This window comes from Triticum aestivum, chromosome 7D (genome assembly GCF_018294505.1).
Source record: "Triticum aestivum cultivar Chinese Spring chromosome 7D, IWGSC CS RefSeq v2.1, whole genome shotgun sequence".
NCBI lineage: Eukaryota > Viridiplantae > Streptophyta > Magnoliopsida > Poales > Poaceae > Triticum > Triticum aestivum.
In genome coordinates this window covers 78886597-78900779 of record NC_057814.1, presented here as the reverse complement: position 1 = coordinate 78900779, position 14183 = coordinate 78886597, and the positions used below count along the sequence as shown (strand labels likewise).

Below are 14183 nucleotides of genomic sequence, written 5' to 3'. Positions count from 1 at the left end.
AGCGGTGTTGATCAAATCAGTGGCGCATGCCATCCCAGTTTATTCCATGATTTGTTTCAGACTACCAAGAGGTCTTTGTGAGAATGCCACACAATTATTAGGCAATTTTGGTGGGGTAGCAAGCAAGGTAGAAACAAAACGAGTTGGGTGGCTTGGGATATCATGATTAGACCAAAACATATGGGAGGTTTGGGATTTCGTGATTTGGAAAATCTTTAACTTGGCACTTATGTCTAGACAATCATGGCGAACAATGACCGAGCCTACATCCCTAAGTGCTAGAATCCTCAAGGCAGCATATTTCCTGGGATGTTCATTATTGGAGGCTGAACTAGGGTCGCACCCTTCTCAAATATTGCGTGCGGTGCTTGAAGGCCGTGACATATTGGCTCGGGGACTAGTTTGAAGAGTGGGGGATGGGGAGACTACCGACATATGGATGCACAACTGGATACCCAGAGACAATTTCAAATGACTGATTATGTCCCAAGTGCCGAACCCACTAGGCAAAGTAGCGCATCTCATCGGTGCTACCACAGCTACATGGAATGAGGTGCTAGTTCGACCACTTTTCACACCGTTTGATGCAGCAGAAATCTTAAGGATACTATTGTGTACGAGGAGAATAGAGGAGTTCTGGGCATGACATGAGAGCCACGGCAACTTCACTATGCGATCAGCTTAGTGCATGATCATGAGAACTAAGTTGAGTAGAGAGGATTGGCTTCATGAGAGTGGAGGTACATCGAACATTGGTGCGGAGAGCAAACTATGGAATTCTATATGGCATATCCAAGTACCCTCTAAGCTTCGAGTTTCTGTCTGGCGCCTTGCAAGATAATCTATACCCACTAGAGAACTACTCAATCACTAGAATATGGCGACGACAGAAACCTACCCGCGCTAGAACACCTAGTCGAGCAAATATGTGCTAACCAGGATGGAAATGCAAAGATTTGGATCTTTGCCCTACACGAAATATTGCAGAGTGAGGACTTTGTCCGTATGGTGGTGTCCCTGTGGGCAATTTGGGGACCAAGAAGGAAGGCTATTCATGAGGACATATTTCAGAGTTCGCACTCAGTCCATGGCTTCATCACGGCTTGCCTGGCCGAGCTCCATGTCCTTAGCAGTCGACCTTCAAGAACACCGGTTCCTGCAGGTATTCTCACTAGCTACCCCCCGACGTGGGTTGTGCAAAAATTAATCTGGATGCAATCGTGTCAAGCAATGGCAGGTTTGGGGCGGTGGGAGTGATTTGCGGAGACCATGATGGAGCCTTTCTTGGGCGCTTCGACCATTGTTTTCAGGTACATATCAGATCCAAACTACACTTGAAACGCTTGCTATCGAAGAAGCAATGGCCCTATTGGATGATCTTTATATTCAGCGGATTCACGTGGCCTCAAATTGTAAGGTGGTTGTCGACGACATCAAGCAGAGGAACTCGCGAGTTACATAGCAATAATCCATGAGATTATAGACCATTCTTCGGCTTTTAATTTCTGTAAAATTGTTCTTGAGTTTACGAGCTCAGAATTTAGGGAAGTATGCACTCTCTCTAGGTGGTGCTGGCCATCATCCGAGAGATCTTCGATCCGTCCATGTAAACATTGTGAAAATTTAATAAAGGCTTCAAGAGATTCTCTCAAAACAACATACTATTTTATTTTTCATTTATTTTCATTTCTCATTTTTTACCTTTGTTTATATTTCGAATAAAATAAAATATATACATTTCAAATTATAACTTATATTTTTTAAAAGGTCACCACCTATTAAATTTTTCATGTAATGTAAAAACTTGTTCGCATAATTTTTGAAAAATGCTCATATGACTTAAACGGTATTCATAACATTTTGAAATGTTCACGCGTTTAAAAAAAATATACCTTTTCCATTTCAAAAAAGTTCATACAATATAAAAAGTTGTTTCACATAATTTAATAATATATTTCATTCCATTAAAAAAATCATGACATTTAGAAAAATGTTTGTAACACTTAAAAAATGTCTGTACATTTCAAAAAAGTTCATGCAAGTTAAAAAAACAATTTGTGTTCAAAACAATTCACCATGTGTTTAAAAAGTGTTCAATCTGCATTTGAAAAATATTCAACAAGTATTCTGATAAGTGTTCGACATGTATTTGGAAAATATTCAGTGTATATATGAAAAATATTCAATCCGTATTTGAAAAAATAGGAGCAAAATAAAAAGGAGAAAGGAAAAATACTAATAGGGAAATAAAGGTCCGAAAAGAACAAACCAAAAGAACACCAACAAAACCAATATAGAAAAATGCTGACAAAGAAAAGAAAAATAAAAGCCAGCAGGAGATTTCCTAAAACCGACGGAAGGTTAGCCGAAATAGTCCATGGAAGTTCCAAAACCGCACGTCTTGGGTCGACCCACGAGCAGGACAGACAGAGACGAGAGCTTCTCTTGTCTGACAGAGTGCGATGGCGAGTTATAAACGTGCCCGTGAGCGTACCTCTGAAAGACATAAACCTAAGTAAATTTGTGGAAACGAGAATGTTGGGCCCAAATAGTAAATCACAAGTTTACTAAATTGACGACCGGGTAAATTGTATTGCGTGCTATTAGATTCACTTCATCTCTTTGGCGGATCCGGATCCTCTAACATGGGAAGGGAAGTCAGGTAATCTACAGTACCCTGACTTCCCTTCACTAGATTTCTGTAATTTGCAGCCTAACACAATGATTTAAGAACAGTGATTACCTATAATAAAATGCAAACAACAGTAATTTTTTAACAGTACACGTTCTCTGACTTTCCTTCCCCATTTTACACATAGATGATACTGTAGTTTTTTTTTGACAACCGATGATACTGTAGCTCTCTAACTTGCCTTGTGCAAGTCAGAGGGTCTGGCTCCCAAAATCTTATTTTCTCTTTGGCCAGTTAAAGCAGAAACTCGTTTAATTCTCAAAAAAGAAGAAGCAGAAACTTGTTATTTTTTTTCCTTTATTGTGCATTCTCTTCTTATTCTTTAGGGCTACAACAAGACATAAGCTCACCAAAATGCAGAACAAAACAGAACACACAATTCTTGAAGGGGAAGCATGTTGAGTTGTGGCTAAGCACGCTGCACGCTGTGCTCTTGTACATGTATTTATACAAGTGGATACACTGATAAGCGAATAGCACCATGGTGCACTACTGGAGAAAAAGAAAAGAATGATAAGCTCGGTCTAGCGAGTGTAATCAATCCTCCATGCCTACAAAATTCTGCAATGACCTCGGAACAGGGGGTACTTCAACATCCATGACACCCTCTAGCATGCGAACGACTTGCCCCATCATTGGCCTGTGATCCTCATCATCTTGGATGCACCAGCATGCGATCTTGCAAGCTCTGCTCAGCTGCTCGACATCGGCATAGCCATCCAGCCAACTATCCAGCAGGCACATGACATCTCCTTCGGCCACCTTGACTGCAGCAAAGATGGGAAAGTAAGTGAACCTCCCTTCCTTAATTTTCTCTGCATTCCTTCTGTCAGCACTAGCGCCCTGACAGGAGCCGCCAAGCAACAGAAGAGACGTACTGATGTTCAGAAGAAGACAGCATCAGTGGGCGGGTGATTCAAATAGGTGTTGGGCCGTAGGTGTGGCGTGTGCGAGTGGGCCGTGGGCCAAACCTTGTAATGTGAACGACCCAGCTTATATAAGCGGGCGAGCTACTGTAGCAAGTCATCGATTTGAAATGAAAGAATTCGAACCCCCTCTTTCTCTCTTATCCTCTCTGCTGTCGTCTCCTACCTGCTGACCTCGTCCTCCTTCTCCAGCACCGACCCCGATCCGCTTCTCCTCGCCGTCGGTGAACCCAGCCGCCCCTAGGGCGTGACAATCTGTTATCAGAGCCGCCGCTCCGCTCGCGCTCAATTTTTTTCTTGAATCGTACCCGGCAAATCTGAGGCGACGGTCGCGGATCCCCTCGGGTTGATCTGCATAAATCCTGACCTGAGGTGGGTTGATTCGGGAACGCGCCGCGACCACGACGACATTCAAGCCGAACCCGCAGTCGCGCTTCCTCGCGGACGAGATGGAGGCGCTGCAGGAGCGGCTGCTGCAGGAATTCGCCGACCTGCGCGCGGCGCAGAGCAAGTTCACCATCGTCGACAGCATCAGCGCTCAGCTCGAGGCCCTCGACGCCAAGCTCACCGAACAGTCCGCCCGCATCGACCAGGTCCAGATGAAGGTGAATCTCTCATGTGACGCTCTGGGGAGGGTCCAGCAGGAGTAGGCGCACGCCGCGCAGCTGGGGAAGCAGCCGATGCCCCCAGCCTATGGAGAGAGTTCGTCCCCGACCGCGCCTGAGGTCTCCAACGGCATACTGGGCGCCATGCCGATTGCTCCTCCGCGCATGCCGCTGTGTTTGCCTCAGGTACATAACCCGCCACAGATAGATCTCACTGCACTGCATGGGGGCGAGGATCAGACTAACAGAAGGCAGTGGATGCCCAAAATGGATTTTCCTCGGTTTGATGACACTGATGTCAGGATTTGGCTCGACAAGTGTGAAGCATTTTTTCGATTGTACCACATTCCAGACAATTTCCGAGTTACGTCTGCATCTCTGTACTTAACTGATAACGCTGTACACTGGTATCAGGCGTTCAAGCAACAGAGTGCATTTCATACTTGGGAACAGTTTTGTGTTGCTGTTCTAAGGAATTCGATGTTAACATTCACAGGGAAAGGATGAAGGAGTTGATGTTGCTTAAACAGAAGGGCACCGTGGAGGAATACAAACAACAATTTCAGCAGCTAGTTTACCACATCAGGCTATATGAACCCACCATCAGCAGTACTTTCCTAGTTACTAGGTTTGTGATGGGTTTGAAAGAGGAGTTGCGTTCAGCAGTGGAGATGCAACTTCCGGCAACTGTTCAGTTAGCTGCCATGTATGCTGCAGTGCAGGAAGGACTGTTGGAACAGCAGAAAAACTTCAAGCCCACTTATCAGAAACACACAGTTTCCAGGACAGATGCAAAGCAGAGTTTCGTTCCTGGAGAGCTATGGAAGGCCAAATAACTCAAAGAGTACAGGCGAGCAAATGGTCTCTGCTATGGATGTGGTGAAAAATATGTTCCTGGACATACTTGCAAGCAACCAGGTGCACCTACAGCTCAACTGAAAGCAGCAGAGATGATTGACCCACATGAACCCATTTCTGATGCAGTTCTGGATGCATTAGTGGATGACTACCAAGGGGAATGTGCCACCATCTCTGCAACAACCCTGTCGGGGGCCTCTCATCCCAAAACTATTCAACTCAGAGCTCTGATAGGAAATCAGGTGGTGCTGATCTTACTAGATTCTGGCAGCACTCACACTTTTGTTGATCAGGCTCTGCTTGACAGGATTTCTGTACCTGCTCAAAAACTACAAACACCTATGCAAGTGAAAGTAGCAAATGGGAATGTGGTGGAGTGCAACAAATTTGTGCCTAATCTCACCTGGTGGATACAAGGGCATAGTTTCTCTAGTGCTATGCAGGCCTTTCCTTTTAGGAGGGTATGACATCATACTTGGAATGGACTGGTTAGAGCAATGGGGAGTTATGTAGTGTCACTGGGCAGAAAAATGGATCTAGTTTCAGTACCAGCAGCAAACAGTTAAATTGCAAGGAGTGCTCCAGCTAAACAGGAGCCCATCAAAGAAGTCTCTATTGATCATGTGAGGAAGTGGGAGAAAGGAAATGATATATGGGAAACTGCTATGCTCAATCACATTATGGTTAGTCCACAAACAGAAATACCTCCAGAAGTACAAGAAGTACTGAAAGCAAACAGAGCTGCCTTCCATGATCCTAAAGTACTCCCTCCCCATAGAGACTTTGACCATGAAATTCACATGGTGCCTCGTGCAGTTCCTGTAAATTGTAGACCTTACAGGTACTCACCTCAACAGAAGGATGAAATTGAGAGGCAAGTGGCTGAAATGTTGCAAGCAGGACTCATAGCAACTAGTTTAAGTCCTTTTGCAGCTCCTGTGTTGTTGGTTAAAAAGAAAGATGGCACTTGGAGATTTTGTGTGGATTACAAAAGACTGGATGCAAACACTGTCAAGAACAAATTTCCACTCCCTGTCATTGATGAGTTGCTGGATGAATTAGGGGGAGCCAAGTGGTTTTCCAAACTGGATCTCAAATCAGGATATCACCAAATTCGAATGGCTGAAGCAGATGAGTTCAAAACAGCTTTCAAAACACATAATGGACAGTATCAGTTCAGAGTTGTGCCATTTGGATTGTCAACTGCCCCAGCCACCTTTCAGTGCTTCATGAACTTTATTTTCAAGGGCCCCAACAGAAAGTTTGTACTGATTTTCATGGATGATATCTTGGTTTTCAGTGGAACTTTAGAAGAGCACATCACTCACCTGCAGTCAGTGTTTGACATATTGAAAGAGCATCAGTTGTTTGTCAAGGAGAGTAAATGCTCTTTTGCTCAGCAGTCCATGGAATACCTAGGGCATATTATCTCTGATAAGGGAGTAAGCACTGACCCTGCAAAAACTGTTGTTATGCTGGATTGGCCAACTCCCACAAATGTCACTGAGTTAAGAGGTTTTCTGGGTCTCACTGGATACTACAGAAAATTTGTGCAGAACTATGGTCTCTTAGCAAAACCTCTCACACTGCTGCTAAAGAAGCAAACATTTCAGTGGTCTACTGCAGCTGATACAGCATTTCAACTGCTCAAGAAAGCCATGGCCTCCACACCTGTGCTAGCATTACCTGACTTCAACAAGACATTCACTATTGAAATAGATGCTTGCAATACTGGAGTGGGAGCAGTGCTCACTCAGGAAGGTCATCCCATAGCTTACTACAGCAAAGCACTGGGAGTGAACAGCCAGAAAGTTTCTATTTATGAGAAAGAATTCTTAGCTATCATGATGGCCATTGATAGGTGGAGATCCTACTTGTCCAGAGCCCCATTTGTGATTAAAACAGATCACCAAAGCTTGTGCCACCTAGGGGATCAGAATCTTACATCTGATCTGCAGAGGAAAACTATGACCAAGTTAGTAGGGTTGGATTTCTCAATTCAGTATAAAAGAGGTGTGGAGAATACAGCTGCTGATGCACTATCCAGAGTGGCCCATTTGTTTGCAACACAAGCTGTATCCACCAGTAAACCTGTGTGGGTACAAGAGATATTGAACTCATATACTGTAGATCCTGTTGCCCAGGAAATGATCACAAAAATGGCAGTTGATCCTGAAGCTTGTCCTGGTTTTCAGCTACTGGAAGGTTTGATCAAACAGGAAGGAAAATTATGGGTGGGAGCTAATACTGGGTTGCAAACCAAACTCATACAAGCTTTCCACTCCTCTCCAATTGGTGGTCACTCTGGTATGTTATCTACTTACCACAAAGTAAAGCAACTGTTTAGTTGACCTGGTCTCAAAAGAGATGTGGAGAATTTTCTCAAACAGTGCAACATCTGCCAGCAAGCAAAACATGAATTGTGCAGAGTGCCTGGGTTGTTACAGCCCTTGCCCATTCCTGATGGTCCTTGGCAGGCCATTAGCATGGACTTTATCGAAGGATTGCCTAAATCTGAGGGGTTTAATGCAATCTTGGTGGTGGTGGACCGTTTTACTAAAGTCAGTCATTTCTTACCTCTGAAGCACCCTTTCACTACAGCTTCAGTAGCAAAAATATTCCTCAACACAGTGGTCAGATTACATGGCATTCCTCTGTTTATTGTGTCTGATCGAGATAAGATTTTCACCAGTGCATTTTGGAAGGAACTGTTCAGGATTTGGGGCACTGAATTGCAAATGAGCACAACATATCACCCCCAAACGGATGGTCAAACAGAAAGGGTCAACCAGTGTCTTGAGATGTATCTCAGATGTGTTGTTCATGATGCACCAACCAAGTGGGCCTCATGGTTACCTCAGGCAGAATTTTGGTATAACACTACTTACCATTCTGCTTTGGGCTGCACTCCCTACAAAGCTCTCTATGGATTTGATCCACATGTGGGACAGCTATATAGCCAGACCAGGTCTCTCAATGCTGAAGTGCAGGGTTGGATGCCTGCACATACAGAACACACTACAGTTATGAAGGAACAGTTAGCCAGAGCCCAGAGCAGATACAAGCACTTTGCTGACAAAAAGAGAACTGACAGGCAATTTTCAGAGGGCGAGATGGTTTACTTGAGGCTGCAACCATATGTACAATCCTCAGTGGTCAATCGTCCTTGTCACAAGTTGGCTATGAAGTACTTTGGCCCTTTCAAGATACTGACCAAAGTAGGACAAGCTGCATACAGATTGGAGTTACCACGGGGCAGCCTGGTACATCCAGTGTTCCATGTTTCACAACTGAAGGAAAACATACCCGACCAATCTCCAGTTTTCTCTACCCTACCGGCACCTTTGGACTTGTCTGATCCAGAAATTCAGCCAGAAGAGATCCTCGAGCATCGTTTGGTCAAAAAGGGCAACGCTACTCACCTGTGGATGCGTTTGGATGTCGGGATATCCCTCTATGGGACAGGGATAGCCGTTTTTATATGGATAGCAGTCGTTTGGTTCATGGGCGAGTATGGATAGGGATGGCCGGATGCTCGGAATATTCGTCCAAAATCAGGCTCCGCGTGTCCGCGAAAATCTGGCGGATATGGGCATCCCGACCGCGTCGCGTGAACACAACCTTATCTATTTTCCCCTTTCCATCTCTCTTCTCTCCCGTGGCAGCAAATCGAAGCCCGGCAACGACGGTGGGTGTGCATCGGCGGCGGGAGATCGAAGCTCGACGAAGACGGTGAGTGCGCACCTTATCTTGCCGGCCCTGCTTCTCTCCGTGAGCAGAGGTCATGGCGGCGGCGGAAAACAGCTGGGTGCCGCGCGGCCGTCGTAGCCCTGCAGATGGCGGATCCGCCCTGCTTCAATCCGGCCAGTGCGCGTATTGTGCGCTCCGTGCGCGGGTGCTGCGCGTGCTGCACCAGCCCTGCTTCTCTCCGGCAGGTGCGTGTGCTCTGCGCCCCGTGCGCGGGAGCTGCGCGTGCATCGCCGGCCATGCTAGCTGCCTGCTACGCGTGCAGCACTGGCCTTGCTAGCTGCTAGCTGCGCAGCGCCGGCCGCAGCAGCTCAGGTCAAAGGCGACAGGGAAGTCGGGGACTACTACATCTCCTTCCTATCCATTATTCATCCTTCGAACCAAACAAAACTTAGGCTAATCTTATCCACCCAACCAAACAGAAAAAATGACTACCCATATCCAGCTGGATAGGGATACCCATAACCACCCTAACATGTCCCTCTAACCAAACACATCCTGTAAGTGCTGATCAAATGGACAAAGTGTACAGCAGCAGATGCGACCTGGGAGGACTACCAAGTTCTCCGCGCGCGCTACCCAGCCGCACCAGCTTGGGGACAAGCTGGCTCTCCAGGGGAGGGTAGTGTCAGCACTAGCACCCTGACAGGAGCCGCCAAGCAACAGAAGAGACGTACTGATGTTCAGAAGAAGACGACATCAGTGGGCGGGTGATTCAAATAGGTGTTGGGCCGTAGGTGTGGTGTGTGCGAGTGGGCCGTGGGCCAAACCTTGTAATGTGAACGACCCAGCTTATATAAGCGGGCGAGCTACTGTAGCAAGTCATCGATTTGAAATGAAAGAATTCGAACCCCCTTTTTCTCTCTTATCCTCTTTGCTGTCGTCTCCTACCTGCCGACCTCGTCCTCCTTCTCCAGCACCGACCCCGATCCGCTTCTCCTCGCCGTCGGTGAACCCAGCCGCCCCTAGGGCGTGACACCTTCGCCCTGATATAATCTCAAGAAGCGTCATTCCGTAGCTGTAAACATCAGATTTGGGTGTGATGGGAAGCCCCGAGATCCACTCCGGTGCAAGGTATCCGATGGTTCCCCGCATTGTTGTCAGGGCCTTGCTGGAATCTCGACCAAGAAGCTTCGCCATACCGAAGTCTGCAATCTTAGGACAGAAATGTGCATCAAGGAGCACATTGTCCGGCTTCATGTCGCAGTGTATAATGCAGTCCTTGCATTCCTCGTGCAGATAAGGCAAGCCTCTTGCAGTCCCAAGTGCTATACGGTACCGGAGCTCCCAGATTAGCTTTACAGAAGTCCTTGAAAACAGATGGGAACTCAAAGATCCGTTCTCCATGTACTCGTATATCAGCAACCTCTTACTTCCCTCGCCACAAAAACCATATAAACGAACAAGATTGATGTGCTGGATGATTCCAGTTGTTTGCACTTCTGCTCGGAATTGCTTCTCCCCTTGTCTGATGTCTTTAAGCTTTTTGACGGCCACCACCGAGGAACCTTGCAATGTCCCCTTGAAAACACAGCCGAAGCCTCCTTCTCCAAGTTTCTCCGAGAAATTTCTAGTTGCTCTCTTTATCTGAGTATCCGAGAAGATCGTGAGGCCGCTATTGGAATTCACTGGTGTATCCGCCGTACAAAACTTCTGTTTTCCCATTACCCGCAAAAGAACCAGACCAATAAGGATGACTGCTAACACAACTGCCATCAGTAGAACAACAGTTTCAATCGTCATCGTACTACTCTCTGGAGGCTGGAGCAGATCACCAAGACCACAACGCAGAGCCAGAGTACCCTACTACCGAATTACAGTACACATGCTAGGTAGAACTGCCAGAGTACCCTAGTAATACGCCAATACCAAGGGTTAAAGACGACATGATCCTCAACGGACGCCAAGATTAAAGAGGGCTATAAGGTGACGATTTAATGACCATATGCCAAACGTGGAATCTAAACCACATGGAGGAAATGGGCATTTGAAACCCAACATGAAAGTACCATATTTTGAGAGTTAGGGTCTAGCTACCAATCAGAAATTGGCCTGGAAGGAGAGTATCTGTTGGCTGTTGCACGTGCAAAGCTACAACTGGAGACAAGACCTGATCAAGTAGAGAAGGAGTATTACTTAGACTGAGAGACAATATAATGAAAACACGAGCTTGCTTACCTTAGTAAGAGATCATCACAGCCAATTGAATGTTCTAGCCATCCCAAAGTCCCAACAGCGTACTGCAACCAAATAGGAGAGGAAACCATGGCTAAGACCAAGAGGTCTAGCATTCCAAGTCAACGATGTTGACATGCTTTTAAGGCCGAAAATATGTGGAATTTATAACCTCGTGGTGTCATAATCATACTGGAAAATGTTTGGATTGCCTCGCTCTAGGACAAGGGAAATCTCCTCATCTTCTACTTGCAGATGTTGACATTGGCCAAACTTGCTCGCTGGACCACGGAGAGGTCGACCAGGCAAGCTGGTTCTTTTGGATCCAGACATTTGGTTCGACAAACAGCAAGTGATAACGATAGTATTGGTGGAAACTATGCTTGGGAAACACTATGGTTGGGACTTTGAAAGCCACTAAAAAATATATATATAAACAGTAAGTAATTAACTTTCTTCCTTGTTTTTTTACTTTATTCCGGTAATTCAAGTTTGAGCCCGAGCTCATCTACACCTGATGAACATTAAATTCAAAATAAAAAAGTACAAATAAAAAAATGTGAATTCTTTTGGCATCCAAGATGCTTGAATGTGTGATGTGTGTGCGGAAAATAGATATCACGCCATGTAAGAGTTAAATACTGAAGTGCACCAACTATGCTTCTGTAACTGGTATTATCTTCCTGATGCAGGAGCTCTCCATCTGTCAAAGACAATGATTCTGAACTGGATAAAGAGGTTGGTGAAGGTTTGCAATGTTGCATGCCCACTCTAGTTAACAAATCAGTTGCATATTTCTCCTGTGACAGCTGAATGCCATCTCTGATTTTCTTAACTTCAATACCTAGGAAGAAATGCAAATCACCTAGGTCTTTCAAGGCAAACTCTAAGCCCAAATCTTTAGCAATCCTGGCACTGCCTTATCTGATGAACTAGTTACAATGATGTTATCAACATATATGAGAACAAAGATGGAAGTTTGCATCTTATTGTAAATAAATAATGAAGTATCAACCCAGGAGGTTGTTTCATGTACACTTCTTTTTCTAGAACACCATGAAAAAACGCGTTTTGTATATCTATCTGTCTGAGACCGCATCCCCTGGAAACAACAATAGATAATACAAGACGAATTGTAGCATCTTTGAGAACAGGACTAAAAGTGTCCTCGTAGTCAATTCCATATCTCGACTTAAAACCTTTTGCTACTAGCCTGGCTTTATAGCAATCAATGGTACCATCTGATTTCCTTCTAGTCCTGTAAACCCATTTGTAGTCAATTAATTTTTTACCTTCACGTCGAGGAACTAGATGCCACGTTTTATTTTTCTGCAACGCTAAAAATTCCTCCTCCATGGCCTTTTTCCACCGAGCATCACTGAAAGCTTCATTCAAAGTGTGAGGTTCACCTGACAAACTGGCTAGACCAAACTTAGAAATATTTTTGTAATTTATACCGTTTAACTCCCCTCTGAAGCCGTGGGTGTGGTGGTGTAACAGTGGCAACAGGGAACTCTGGCGTAGAGAATCCGGGTGGACCAATAGGGAAGCCTGTAGCCACAGAGGATCCAGGCGGTGCGGCAACCTGCAAGCCCGTACGTGATCCTGATGAAGAACCGCCAGGCACATCTCCTGGCGCAGGCGACTGATGTCTACTACACAACTTTTATTTTTGTCAGAGCTCTTTTGGATCCAGACATTTGGTTCGACAAATAGCAAGTGATAACGACAGTATTGGTGGAAACTATCCTTGGGAAACAGTATGGTTGGGACTTTGAAAGCCACTGAAAAATCTACAAAGAGTAAGCAATTAACTTTCTTCCGGTAATTCAAGTCTGAGCCCGAGCTCATCTACACCCAATGAAAGATAAATTCAAAATTAAAGAAATCAAATTCTGAATTTTTGAGGCATCCAAGATGCTTGAATGCGTGATGTGCGTGCAAAAATTCATGATGTTTGGACATTAGAGGCGGTCGCGGAAAAAATGACAAAATTTGGCTATGAAAGAAACTTAAAAGTACACTGCTTAGGTTCGATTTTTTTCCTAGAGCTCTTCGGATGTCCAAACATCACGAAAATTTGCACACTCCCTGTGCACTCGATTATATGTTTAGTAGGCTAACCATGTAAACCTTTCAACTGAGCTGGGACGTGCGCATCCTTGCCATGAACATCATGTTGCCGCTCATGCCCACCAGAATAAGGAGTTGCGCAATCACCACCCGAATAAACGTATATGCCAAAGGCCTTTTCTATGCCGTCGGCATAGCTCAAGACCGTCGGCATAGATCGAGCTATGTTGATGGCCTGGGAAAAACCGCCGGCACACTTCCATGTATGCCGACGGTTGCCATCGGCATACATCGATCTATGCCGACAACAACCATAGGCATAGATAGGCCGCCAGCATAGAGGTGACCCTGGCGGCCCACGGATTGAGGCGGGCTGACATCCTCAAATCAATGCCGACGGCCCTGACAGCGAGCTTATTTTTTTCCAACGGTGGAACGATGTCGACGGCTGTACGGAGGCCATCGCATAGGTAGCTACGCCGACGGTCAGGCCAGAGTACAACGACGGCAGCCGTCGGCATAGACCTTTGCCAACGGTTTCGGGCCTATGCCGACGGCTCGGCGTAGCCTGTCATTCCGGTAGTGAGTAAAATCCGATATCAAATTCTCTCTTGCGGGAACACATAAAATGTAGTCCAAGGACTTTGGAGATGTGCCTGTTGTGTCCATCGCACATGCCTCTTCAACAAAACCTTCTAGCTTCAAACATCTCCAGATTTTGGCTGCCCTCGCCCCTCGGGCAGGTGAACAATGTGTGCATGATATCCTCACATCCACCCGCACACATAGGGCAGTTGCTGGACGTTGCAATGTGGCGATTTGCGAAAACTACCAAGCACGGTAAGAAGCCGTGTAGGACTTTCCACGCATGGATCTTGATCTTGGCCGGGACTTTGGAGCCCCATAGTTTTGCCCAATAGGATATTCCTAAGATGGTTCCCCTTCCGACCGTCGTACCATCGGGCAAACTGATGATCCCACTCCACATAGAGTATGTTGATCTCACCGAAAACATGTGATTCTTTGCAAACCTCCAGGCTACAAAGTCTTTATCATTCCATGTGTGGTGCCAGCGGAATCGACAAGATCCTTTGAGCATTACCAGGC

The 14183-nt window shown here is 45.8% G+C and overlaps 1 long non-coding RNA gene across 2 annotated transcripts; it reads right to left on the bottom strand.

The window, feature by feature from the left end:
• Positions 1 to 3051: 3051 nt before the first annotated feature.
• LOC123169879 (uncharacterized) lies at positions 3052 to 11104 on the bottom strand. 2 transcript variants are annotated; one of them, XR_006484972.1, is made up of 3 exons: positions 11007 to 11104; positions 10838 to 10938; positions 3052 to 3459 (listed from the first exon to the last, which is right to left on the bottom strand). It is a non-coding gene; the product is annotated as an uncharacterized lncRNA (long non-coding RNA). The 2 variants fall into 2 exon arrangements; XR_006484971.1 differs by having other exon boundaries at positions 10866 to 10938.
• Between the last annotated feature and the right edge of the window lie 3079 nt (positions 11105 to 14183).